This window comes from Condylura cristata, unplaced genomic scaffold (genome assembly GCF_000260355.1).
Source record: "Condylura cristata isolate star-nosed mole 26May11 unplaced genomic scaffold, ConCri1.0 scaffold00025, whole genome shotgun sequence".
NCBI lineage: Eukaryota > Metazoa > Chordata > Mammalia > Eulipotyphla > Talpidae > Condylura > Condylura cristata.
Genome location: NW_004567126.1, coordinates 19,796,124 through 19,797,423, shown reverse-complemented (window position 1 = coordinate 19,797,423; position 1,300 = coordinate 19,796,124).

Below are 1,300 nucleotides of genomic sequence, written 5' to 3'. Positions count from 1 at the left end.
TGCTGCGCTTTAACCCGCTGCGCCACCAAGGAGGGTCCAAAAAAGCTTCTTTCTTATCTCCAAATCTGGTGTCCTGGCACATATTCCCCAATGCAAGCCAAATAGAGAGCCCATTGCTCAGTGACAAGCTTACTTTCACCACAAATTGATTGGCAGTTCTCAATCCAGGCATTCTGTGTCTAAATCCAAAGCTCTATCCCTGGAAACCCCACAAAGTCTAAAGCAATTTTTTAGCTTTTTTTCATGGAAAACTTCAAACATTTGCAAAAATAGACAAACTAGCACAATGAGCCCTAAGTCCCTGTCAACCAGGCCATAGGCAACTTATTCCATTTATGCTTTAACCCACCTACCTAATATTATTTTGAACAAATAGGGTCCAAATAAGTTTCCAATTTTGCAACTGGTTCTGCTTCCTCATCTCTCTTCACCTCTAAATTCCCCCCTTGTCTTTTTTTATTTTGTTGCAATTTACATTTGAAGAAACTGGGTCATTTGTTGGATAGTTTGCCACAGCCAGGGTTGTGTGCTGTATCACCATCATGGGGGTTAATTTGTGTCTGTGTTTTCTTTAACTTCATGTTAGATTTTTAGCAGTGGTCTCCATCTCTGGCAGGTATCAGAATCACCTATATGCTCTCAATCTAATTGTAATCCTTGTAAAGGCTTCACCCTTAAAGCCTTCACCTCTGGGTTTTGATATCACAGTTCTTGGAACTCCCCTGGAAGCTTCTCCAGCCCAAGACCATTTTATCCACCCTTGTGCTCTATAAATCTTCCTTAGGCCCACAGCAAGGATTTGATCCAAGGTCCATGGTCCTTTTGTCAATTTTATTTTGCGTAAAAGAACTGGGGTGCAGGGCAGATGTATGGGGGGTGGGGGTGAGAAGATTCCCTAGAAACAGAGTGGGGAGCAGAACAGCAGATCTACTGACACACACTGCTGAGGGGAGCAGGGGCTAAACAGGAGAGGTCTGTGCGCCATTTGGGTCAGCTCCCTGGCGGGGGATCAAACTCAGGCCCCAGTGGAGTGGTAATAGAGGCTTAACGCCTAGATCACAAGGAAGGCCTCTTTCGTCAATTTTAATTCTGATGAGTCTACTTAGTCATTACCCCAAGTCATTGCTGGTCAGTTCTTTCATAACAATCTCTACCTTTTGACCTTTCAATTTCTCTAGATTTGGGTAAATCTTGTTTGGGGTCCATTAATGATGGGGACCAGCAGAGGGCCCCTTTGGTCCACCCAAACTTTGATAGCACAAAATTATAACCCTTGTTTGTTTGTTTGTTTGTTTTTAAT